General features: G+C 35.8%; 1 pseudogene; it reads left to right on the forward strand.

Moving 5' to 3' along the window:
- The first annotated feature begins 5,862 nt into the window (after nt 1–5,862).
- LOC100600618 lies at nt 5,863–11,523 on the forward strand (annotated as a pseudogene).
- The last annotated feature ends 241 nt before the right edge of the window (nt 11,524–11,764 follow it).

Genomic DNA, 11,764 nt, shown 5'->3' on the forward strand with positions numbered 1-11,764 from the left:
CACTGAGGATACAATTGCAAGCAAAAGCAGATTTATATTCCCATATATCCTAGAACTTGCAGGTTAATATGGATTGATCATTGACACTCTAAAGGATTGCTCATAAACAAAATATTTGCAGGGCATCTGCAATACATCTAGATCTATGGTTGTATCATGGGTACATAGATAATCATAAGACTTAGTCCTTGTCCATCTGCTGCTTAGAAACCACCTTTGAATACAAAACTAAAATAACAGTTAAGAGCTAAATAATGTGAAATCGTGCCTACATTCAAAGTGACCAAAGAAAAACAGACACGGTCTTATTTGTTGGTGAAAATGGGACTGGAAGTTAATATTCTGACTAGGCAGAGGGAAAAAGGATTGACATTCCAGGACTATAAATCTGACTTTGGCAATGGGGTCAAATATACTTAAATATCAAGTTAAGTAAGTCAAATACCATGATTTTACATATTTTGACTGAGCAAATGATATTTAAAAGGGAGTTATTTTAGAGATGATTCCGTGATGGTTTACAGAATAGAGTGAAGACAAAAACCAAGATCCATAGTGATCCTAACAACCTGGACTGATAGGCTGAATAAAATAAACAAAATAAATTCTAAGAATAATAAATTAATTTTTTTATATTTAGATTGCTTATACGAAATAGATTTTCAATCAATGAGTATAAGGTGAAATGGAGGAAACTCTTTGTCTGACAAAGTCAATCACAATATCCAGTGGTGTTCTCCAGTTGTCTTCTTAGCATCCAATGCAAGTAGCTGCTACAATAATAAAAAATCAGATCTCAGAGTATTAGATTAATAATTCTTCTGTTACTGTGACTAGTCAGGCCACAGTTCAAAGACTGTTTATACCTGAGCTCTGCCTTTTAAAGGGCATGTACATATTGGAGTGCATCTAGATGAGAAAAGCTAGGATACTGTGTAATTGGGAAATTATAAGGGAAACGGTTAAAGAAAATGAACAAATATACTGTGAACAAGTATAAGTAAGGGTGATTATTATTATCAATATTCAAGAGCCATTATGTGGAAAAATAATAGATGTGTTGAGGGTTTTTCCAAAAATGTAGAGTTGTGTATGCAAAAGGGCATGGCCTCCAGAACCAGTCAGACATGAATTCCTGCTTCTACCATTATTAGCTGTCATAATTGAGATAAATTACTAAACTTACTTTAAGTTAGATTAGTTTCTTAATCTATAAATTAAAAAAAATAAGCATGCCTTTCTCCCTCACAGGGTTGTTGGATAATTAAAATAAATAATAAAATGAAATGAAACAAAACAAAAATAGGGAAAGCTATTACATTTAAGACAAAAACAAGTATGAGGCAGATTTAGTCAACAAAGTAAGAATACTTGAGCAATCTGAGCTTCTCCAAGTCCATACATCTATTCATTCATTCAAAAACAATTTTATAATCTCCAGTGTGACTAGTACAATACTAGGCACTAGTGATGCAACAGTAAACAAAGCAGACCAAGATGCTGCCTTGATGGAGGTAACATTCTAGCAATGGAAACAGACAATAAACAACCGTATATAAAATATAATTCCAGGCAGTGATAAGTGCCATGAGGAAACTAAATAAGGGTAAAGGTCTCAGTGCTAGAGGAACATTTTGGATTATATGGTCAGCACAGGCCTCTAAGGAGATGACATTTGAACAGAGTTATAAATGAAGTGACAAAGTGAGCCAATGGAGTATCTGGGAGAGGTGCTTTAGCCAGAGAAAGACTATCATGTGCATAAACCCTAAAATGGGAATAAGCTTCATGTGTCGAGCAACAATAACAAGGACACTATGGCGAAAGCACGTTGATAGAAAAAGGTAAGGAAGATTGCCAGGGGCCAGATCATGCAGGGCTTTGTAAGCTGCTTAGGAGATTGTATTTTACTGTGAACAGTCCAAGTGTTGATGAGATATACTCTGATAAATATTTTAAAATCTCAAGCTGTATATTTGGATGAGGGTAGCAAAGATCCCAAATAAGATAGTTGTTTATTTCTTTCTGAATTAAATGTGTGGGCTGGTGTCCTAGCTCTGCTCCATTAAATTGTCAGGGCTGGTATGCATGTGTCATATTCTTTAGTGTCAAGGAACCAGGATCATTATATCCTGTGGCTTTCACGTACTTAGGAAGTTGCCTTCATCTTCATAATTGACAGCATCATGAACAAATTTTACAGAAACAAAGAGCTGAAGAGGTGATTAAATCTTCCTGAGAGACTAGAGGATATTTCAAAAAGCAAGAGATGATTTAGATTGGGCCTCTGAAGGTTAGAATTTCACAGGGTGGGGAATTAAGAAACAATTATACTGAGATGTATATCAGTGCATGGTGGGTGGGGAGAGAGACATCTATTATGGCCACAATAAAAGTTACATTAAGAAGTGATAGGAGACAAAGCAATATGCATTTTTTTTAGTTTCTGTTATGTTTAAAGTTCCATGATGAGAAAAGAGATATAAATGATAAAGGGATAGTTTCAACAAGAACGGATTTAAGCATAATAGAGGACATATATGTGTGCATATCATTACAACAAAGTAAGGTATTAATCATTATGGAGACACAGAAGAGAGAGAGATTGTCTATCTTGCTTACGTGTTGCTCTTTTTTGTTTAAATGCCTTGACCTGTTCACTTATATGCACCTCACTAGAATGTGAGCTCCTTGAGGGCAGGGGTCATTTATTAACACATATTTATTGAGGTGACAAAAATTGTTTTAGGTGCTGGGATGTTTCAGGAAATATAATTTCATTATTTTAAATATGTAAATTAATTTTTAAATTATATTGCCTTTTTTATTATTTAGCCTTTCCACATTGGAACATGAGAACACCCCTTTAACGACTGGAACATCCTTTTAATCAAGTCACCTTTTATATGCCAAGGAAGCATTTTGAGTTTCTTCGTGTAGAACCTAAATTTATTCCTAGATGTTCCAATGGATTTTTATATATTTTCTCTTTATAAAAGTACTCTAAATGTAATTGTTTTTGAAAATTCATTATACTCATATAATCACACATTCATTCATTTAATAGTCAGTGACTTCTATATTGTACCAGATACTTTTGTGGGTGGCATAGATACAGCAGTGAACAAAATAAAAAGAAAATACGTGCAACTTACCTTCGTGGAGCTTATATTCTAGTAAGGTTCAGAAAAATATATGCAATGAATAGGTAAAACAGGGTGTATGTACAGTGCGTGTACAATGATATGCTTCAAGGAGCAAAAAAAAGGAGGGAAGAGAGAAGTGGCAGGTGTGTGTTTGTGTTTGGGGAGGTAGGAAGGATGTTGGTGAGAGTGGGAGTGTTTTACTTTTTATTTTATTTTTTTGACCATATAATTTGGTTTTATTAACTTTAGGTAACAATTAAAAAATAGAAGGCCAGGCATGGTGGATCACGCCTGTAATCCTAGCACTTTGGGAGGCCGAGACGGGAAGATTGCCTGAGCTCAGGAGCTGGAGACCAGCCTGGGCCACACAGTGAAACCTCCTCTCTACTCAAATACAAAAAGTTTAGCCGGGCGTGGTTGTGTGCGCCTGTAGTCCCAGCTACTCAGGAGGCTGAGGCAGGAGAATTGCTTGAACCTGGGAGGCGGAGGTTGCAGTGAGCCAAGATCGCTCCACTGCACTCCAGCCTGGGTGACAGAGCAAGACTCCATCTCCAAGAAAAATAAAATAAAATAAAAAAAGGTCTCATAGGAATTTTTAAAATTGACTACAAAATAAATAATGAAGAAAACTGACAATAGAACAGGGCAAATGTCAAACAACCAGTATACAATACAATCAATTAACAAAGGTGACCAAAATCTAATTCTTTCATGCAATGTCTCAGCATTTTTTTCCAAACATAAAGCCAGATTAATTCAAATTAGCCCTCTTAAGAATATATATTAGTTCATACTTCCTTCTGAAATTAATATTTGGTTGGAAAATGTATTAATAACTTGTAGAAAATCCTACTGAAGTTCACGACTCCACCACATGATGCTCACATTTAGACACATGCTAGAATTATAACACACTACCTGGTGAGTATTTCAAAGTATAAACTACAGGTACAATCTAAAAAGACATAAATAATAAAAAACGTTTTCTAAAAATGTAGTAAATATAAATGAATTAACTCAATAGTATCTACTTACACATAAATTAAACAAAACAAGAAAAAACAACCTTTAGAAGATACAACTTCAGTCCTGATTTTACCATTTAACAGAAGCAAGATCTTAGATGGTTCATTTTGTTCAAGGATGACTTGAAAATTTACAATACCACCTTAGCTCCCACGTATAAAACACACTTCAAGGGTTTTTTCATATGAACTAGAAGTCGGGGAAAACAAAATATGAGAAATAAAATGATATGGCCCCTCACACATATTAAGACCCAGAACATGCCTAAATTTCCATTTTTTTTAATTCTTTTAATTTTTATTTATTTTTTTTACACGGAGTCTCCCTCTCTGTCGCCCAGGCTGGAGTACAGCGGCTTAATCTCGGCTCACTGCAAGCTCCTACAGGCGCCCACCACCACGCCCGGCTAATTTTTTATATTTTTAGTAGAGATGGGGTTTCACCGTGTTAGCCAGGATGGTCTCCATCTCCTGACCTCGTGATACGCCCGCCTCAGCCTCCGAAAGTGCTGGGATTACAGGCGTGAGCCACTGCGCCCGGCCGAACAAGCCTAAATTTCCAAGGATTTAAGTTCGAATCTTCTTGCCCTGAAAGATACTCCTTTATCTTTTATCCAACTCTTATCCCATAGTACTCTACCTCATGTGGGGCACGGAATCTCATGACACTCTACCTAGACTACAGGATAAATAACAACCTGTCTTTTATGTGGTACCAATCAACTAATACCTAAGTATGCACAGGAGTGATTTTAAAGTTGAAAAAACAGTATTTCAATTCATTAAAGAAAGTAAAACTTAGAAATTACATGCTTAGTCTACACGAGTTTAATTACTTTCGTTATTTAGTAAATTTCAAATTAATTCCCGTTGGTGGTCAATAGAATACTTTGTATTTGGTGTAGAAACCAAATAAATTAGGCTAGTACCTTGACGGTACAAACAATGTTTGTGGTTGTAAAGCAAACATTTTATATACAAATTAGTTAAGTAAACTTTAAAATCTGTTTGTAGCAGTGGGCTGCATCTTTCAACTGCCTGTGCTAGGATGTGAATGTTTAATCCTACTGGCCCAAGCTCACTAGAGGGTTGCCACTCACTTTAAAGCCAAGACTACCACTGTCACTGCAATCCCACAAAAGCGGAAAATTGACAAGCTCTTTTAAAATAATTTGAGAAGCTTTTGTCTTAAAATTTCTCCCTTTCTAGGTGATACCACTAGCATTATAAATCAACAGTATTGATTGTGAGGTAGCTATACAGTTTTAAAGATGCTGTTAATGAACACTATGGACAATTGATGGTGTAGCTAGCTGACACACTTCAGCTGTTTTCTTTTTGATTAGGGGAAAAAAATCAGCAAAATAACAGCTTATATTAAGCTTATTTAGAAGTCGGCATCCAAAGTAAAAGAATTATCTATTGCACTTGATATCACTGTCATCTTTTGATACTCACCTACTCTCTTCTCAAAGAACTTAATCTTTCCTTCCAGTGAAATATTCTCCATTAAGTCTTAAAACCCAGTTCCAACATAAGTCTGTCGGCCACAAACTCAATGTATTACTTCATTAAAGTGCAGTTCATCCTAATGAGCTTCACTGGCAAGTCCTCAGTGAGGAACTCCTGTTCTATCCTAGCAGCTTTGATAATTACTTACTTTAATATCTGCTCTGATGGTCTGTCATGATATTTGGAAAATGTATAAGAAAGTAGAGGTCTCTTTCTGGATGGCCCAGGAGGTGGACCTGTCCAAGGACATTTGGCACTGGGAAGCCCTGAAGCCTGAGTAAAGATATTTTATATCCCATATTCTGGCTTTCTTTGCAGCATGTGATGGGATAATAGATGAAAACTTGGTGGAACAATTTGTTCAAGAAGTTCAGATTACAGAAACCTTCTGCTTCTATGGCTTCCAAATTGCTATAGAAAACATACATTCTGACATAAATAGTCTCCTTATTGACGCATATTAAAGATAACAAAGAAAGGGAATTTATCTTCAATGCCGTTGAAACGATGCCTGTGTCAAGAAGAAGGCAGGTTGGGTCTTGTGTTGGATTGGGAACAAAGACGTTACCCATGGAGAACGTGTTGCAGCCTTTGCCCTAGTGGAAAGCACCTTCTTTTCTGGTTCTTTTGCATTGATATTCTGGCTCAAGAAACAAGGACTGATGCCTGGCCTCACATTTTCCAGTGAACTTTTCAGCAGTGATGAGGGTTTACACTGTTACTTTGCTTGCCTGAGTGGGTGTGTTTTAAAGTTAGTCAGTAATGCCTTCTTGAGTAGAAAATATTTGGGCAAATGACTTAGAGAATGTGAGAGAGTCAACAATTTGAATAGTATCTAAGGGAGGAAGAGTGTTTGTAACAGAGGGAACAGCAAGTGCTGTCTCGAGACAAAGGTTTGTTTGACTGGTCATTTCAATAAATAGCAAGAAGGCCATTGTGTCTTATGCTGAGTGGGGATGAAGCGGAAAGCTGTAAGGGATAAGGACGATGAAAAATTTATGGCAAAATTCTAAGGGCCTTAAAAGCTATTATAAAAACTTTGGTCATTTTATTGAGATGGGTAGCCAGAAGAGAAATCTGAGCAGAAGAATTACATGAACATATGTTTATTTGTAAAGGATCACCTAGCTAATGTGCTGAGAATAGACACTGGAGAGAGTTAAGTACAGAAGCAGGGTGACATTAGAGATGCTATTGCAATAATCCAAGAAAGAGAGGATAGTGTCTTGGTCTAGGCTGGTAACAGTGGAGATGATGATAAGTGGCCATATTATGTATATGATTTGAAGCCAGAGACAATAAAATTAGCTGATGGATTAGATGTGAGATACTAAAGAAAGAATGAAATCAAATATCAGTGCCTCCCAGGAGTTTGGACTGAATTATTAGAAGAATAGTATTGCAATTACTTGTAATAGCCAAGCTGGGGGAAGGATCTTATTGGGGAGGAAATTTCTGGGGTTTAATTCAAGATAATACTTGGGTTCTCTCATCATTACCTTTACAGTGTAAAGGAAGATAATCGTTAAATGATTTGTAAAACGTTTGTAAAATGAAACTGAATGTGCAGGAATTCATGAATGTATTAACGAATTAGCCAATAAACAAGAGTATGTGCCCTAGGCTTTGCTGTAATTCATGAGTGTTAACTGATCCACATCATGAGCCAGAGTCAGATGATACATCTGGGTATGAGGAAAATAACAGAAAGACTAAAGAAAAGGTTGAGACCATAACCAAGCCCAGTAGAGTTTGTCATTGCCAACATATCAAATCAAGAGACAGTTAAAAGAGAAAACCAAGAGCTCACAGTAGAAATGTTGCATATGATTGTATGAGCAGTGAAGCAGTAACAACAACAGCATGTGAAAGAATGATACAAAATTACAGTCCCATAGATGTGGCTTTGACCTTCAAGGATACTTTTGATTTGCCATACAAAAAATTTCAGCTGTTACACTGTAAGACAGCTAAAATGGAGGTAAAATTCTGGGAATTAAAAAAAAGAAACAGAAAAACACAGGAAATCAGTATACTGAAGAGATATCTGCACTCTCATGTTAGTTGTGGCACTGTTCACAGTAGCCAAGATTTGATGGATTACTATTCATCCAGAGTATATCATCCTCTTCGGAAGCCTCATCTATTTGTTTCAGGTGGTAGAACATCATGGTGAGGATTTGTAGCATAAAAATTTCTAGATACCATTGGTCTGGGCTGGGCAAATATTTTTTAAGACCTCACAAGTACAGGAAGCTGAAGCAAAACTGGACAAATGGGATCACATCAAGTTAAAAAGTGTCTGCAAAGGCAAGGAAACAACGAGCAAAATGAAGAGACAACACACAGAATGGGAGAAAATATTAGCAAACAACACATCTGACAAAGAATTAATTACCAGAACATATAAGGAACTCAAACAACTCATTACAAAAGAAAACAAATCTGATTAAAAATAGGTAAAAGATCTGAAGAAGCATTTATTAATAAAGAACACAGAAATGGTGAAAAGGTATATAAAAAAGTTCAAGATCACTAATTATCAGAGAAGTGCTACAATGAGATATCCTGTCACTCTAGTTAAAACGGCTTTTATCACAAAGGCAATAACAGATGCTGGTGAGGATGGGGAGAAAAGGGAAACCCTGTATACTATTAGTGGGAATATAAATTAGTATAACCACTATGAAGGACACTTTGGAGGTTCCTCAAAATAATAAAACTAGAGCTATCATATGATCCAGAAATCCCACTGCTGAGTATATACCTAAAAGAAAGGAAATCAGTATATTGAAAAGATATCTGCACTCCCGTGTTGGTTGCAGCACTGTTCAAAATAGCCAAGATTTGAAAGCAACCAAAGTCTCCATCAACAGATGAATGGATAAAGAAAATGTGGTACATATACACAATGGAGTACTATTCAGCCACAGAAAAGAATGAGATCCAGTTATTTACAACAACATGGACGGCATTGGATATCATCATGTTAAGTTAAGCCAGACACAGAAAGACAAACATTGGATGTTCTCAGTTATTTGTGGGGTCTAAAAAAAAAAACAATTGAACTCATGGAGATAGAAAGTAGAAGGATGGTTACCAGAGGCTGGGAAGGGTAGTGGGGGCTGTTAATGGGTACAAAAAAATAGTTAGATAGGATGAAAAAGACCTACTATTTGATAGCACCACAGAGTGACTATAGTCATTAATAGCTTAATTGTACATTTTAAATTAACTTAAAGTATGCAATTAGATTGTTTGTAACACAAAGGATAAATGCTTGAGGGTATGAATACCCAATCTTCCATGATGTGATTATAATGCACTGCATGGCTTTATCAATACATCTTATATACCCCATAAATATATACATCTACTAGGTACCCACACAAATTATAAATAACAAATGTACAAAAAATAGAAAATTAAAAAATACATTCTCAAAATCATTAAAAGCTATTGACTGTTGCTACTGCTTATGGTGTGAAAAAGATCTTCGTGGTAAAATAAATAGGTTAACCTTTAAAAAATCAGACAATAACAAATGCTGGAGAGGATGTGGAGAAAAGGGAATCCTCGTATACTGTTACCAGGAATGTAAATTAGCACAGCCACTATGGAGAACAATATGCAGGTTTTGCAAAAAACTAAAAATAAAACCATATGGGCCAGGCACGGTGGCTCACGCCTGTAATCCCAGCACTTTGGGAGGCCAAGGCAGGCTGATCACAAGGTCAGGAGATCAAGACCATCCTGGCTAACACGATGAAACCCCATGTCTACTAAAAATACAAAAAAGTTAGCCAGGCGTGGTGGCAGGCGCCTGTAGTCCCAGCTACTCCGGAGGCTGAGGCAAGAGAATGGCGTGAACCCGGGAGGCAGAGCTTGCAGTGAGCCTAGATCGCGCCACTGCACTCCAGCCTGGGTGACGGAGCGAGACTCCGTCTCAAAAAAAACAAAAAACAAAACAAAAAAAAACATATGATTCAGCAGTCCTACTGCTAGGTATATGCCCAGATGAAATCAATATATTGAAAAGGTATCTGTACTCTCATGTCTGTTGCGGCATTATTCACAATAACTAAGATAATGAGAGCAAACTAAGCATTCACCGATGGATGAATGGATGAAGAAAATGTTATATATATACATATATATATATATATACATATATATATATATACATATATATATACATACATATATATACATATATATACATATATATATACACATATATATACATATGTATATATATATGTATATATATATACACATATATATGAACATCATTCAGCCATAAAATGATACATAACAAGATGATAATAAAAATAATATAATCCTGTCATTTGCAAATACATGGACAGTACTGGCAGTCATTATGTTAAGTGAAATAAGTCTGGCACAGAAAGACAAATACTGCATGTTCTCATTCATACATGTGAGATTTAATAAAACAAACTCATGGAGATAGAGGATGAAATAATGGTTACTGGAGCTGGGAAGAGTGGTAGGTAATGGAGGATAAAGAGTGGTTGGTTAATGGATACAAAGATAGAGAGAAGGAATAAGATATAATGTTTGGTAGCACAATAGGGTGACTATAGTTAACAATCATTTATTATACATTTAAAAATAAATAGAAAAATGGGATTGGAATGTATCTAACACAAATAAATGATAAATGTTTAAAGTGATGCATATCTCAGTAACCCTGATTTGATATTACATATTGTATGACTGCATCAAAATATCCCATATACCTCATAAATATGTACAACTAATATGAATGCATAAATATAAAAGTTAATAATCAAGAAATAGTATTTCTTACCGCAAAGTGTTGTTGTAAGGCTTATGTGTTGAAAATGATAGCTATCATTTTTGTATTTCTATTTAGCGTAAAACTTGCAAATATTGCTGAGTTTGGTTATTTAACTTTGGAATAGGTACTGTAGTACAGCTCTGATAAGCATATATTAACTGCAAAACGCAAGATGTGTAGGTTAAGATGAATAAAAAAGCTAAAGTTAACCCCAAGGAAAAAGAAAAAGGCTTCTGTTATTTGCACCCTTTCTTTCAGCATTAATCAAATATTATTTTTAATTCAGGTAGGATAAATAGCTTTAATATGTTGAATGGGGAGTCTGTGTGACTGTGTGTGAGGATATTTGTGTATATCTTGAGTTCCAGTAAGTACCGGATGTTATCTACAATATTTTAGGCAAGTCACTTTATTTCTTAACCTCTATGAGTATCAATTTATTTAACAATGTAATTAACTGACCTAATTATTATCAGTTATCTAAGTATTTCGGAATTTTTTTTTTGAGACAGAGTCTCACTCCCTTGCCCAGGCTGAAGTGCAATGGCATGACCTCGGCTCACTGCGGCCTCCACCTCCCAGGTTCAAGCAGTTCACATGCCCTAGCCTTGCGAGTAGTTGAGATTACAGACATGCACCACCATGCTAAGCTAATTCTTTTGTATTTCTAGTAGAGACAGGGTTTCTCTATGTTGACCAGGCTGGTCTTGAACTGCTGGCCTCAGGTGACTCACCTGTCTTGGTCTCCTAAAGTGCTGGGACTACATACGTGAGCCACCACACCTGGCCAGTTATCCAAATACTGCTAAGATTTCTTCTTCTTCTAAACATTCCATGATGATATGATTTAAATGAATAGGGCCCAACGTGTCTTAGAATGACAGGATCACAGTTTTAAAAAATCTAAATGACTAGACTAGCACTATGTTTTTATTTCTTTGGTATTTCCTTTTTCTCTAGAAATGGTGACATGGATTCACTTTTGAGAGAAGGAAATATCTTTGTTCTAGAGTAAGAGAAAAAAATGAATGATCCTTTTAGTTTTACAAAATTAAAAGTATATCTCATTACAAAATGGAACGCCAAAGTGTCTGGATAATACAGAAATAGCAGGGTAACATCTATGCAGCTCATAAAACTAAACTGATTATATCTCATCTTGAGGATTTGGGACCAGGTTAGTAGAGTAGGTGAACCATAGTAAGACCTACAGGAAAATGTTTGCAGGCCAGGGCATAAGATGAGAAGAGGAACGT

Source organism: Nomascus leucogenys, chromosome X (genome assembly GCF_006542625.1).
Source record: "Nomascus leucogenys isolate Asia chromosome X, Asia_NLE_v1, whole genome shotgun sequence".
In the NCBI taxonomy this organism is placed as follows: Eukaryota; Metazoa; Chordata; class Mammalia; order Primates; family Hylobatidae; genus Nomascus; species Nomascus leucogenys.